The sequence below is a fragment of the Sander lucioperca genome, chromosome 7 (assembly GCF_008315115.2).
Source record: "Sander lucioperca isolate FBNREF2018 chromosome 7, SLUC_FBN_1.2, whole genome shotgun sequence".
In the NCBI taxonomy this organism is placed as follows: domain Eukaryota; kingdom Metazoa; phylum Chordata; class Actinopteri; order Perciformes; family Percidae; genus Sander; species Sander lucioperca.
This window is the reverse complement of record NC_050179.1, coordinates 32,256,735-32,257,007: the sequence shown is the minus strand read 5'-3', so window position 1 is coordinate 32,257,007 and position 273 is coordinate 32,256,735.

Below are 273 nucleotides of genomic sequence, written 5' to 3'. Positions count from 1 at the left end.
AAGCGTCCTCCATCATATGATCTATATTTTGATTTCACTGTTGATGCCCTTCATTGATATTAGCGCAACGAGAGACTGTACATCTAAGGATTGCAGAGTACACAGACGTCAGTCATATCAAACTAAAATTTATCTGCTGGATGCAGTTTTTTTTTGGACAAAATTCAGTGAAATAACCCTAACTTAAAGTGTTTCATATTACACCTTGAGTTTGAATTTTTTTTTTTCATTTCTGCATCATAAGGGTATCAGAAATTATGAGTGAGTCAGTAA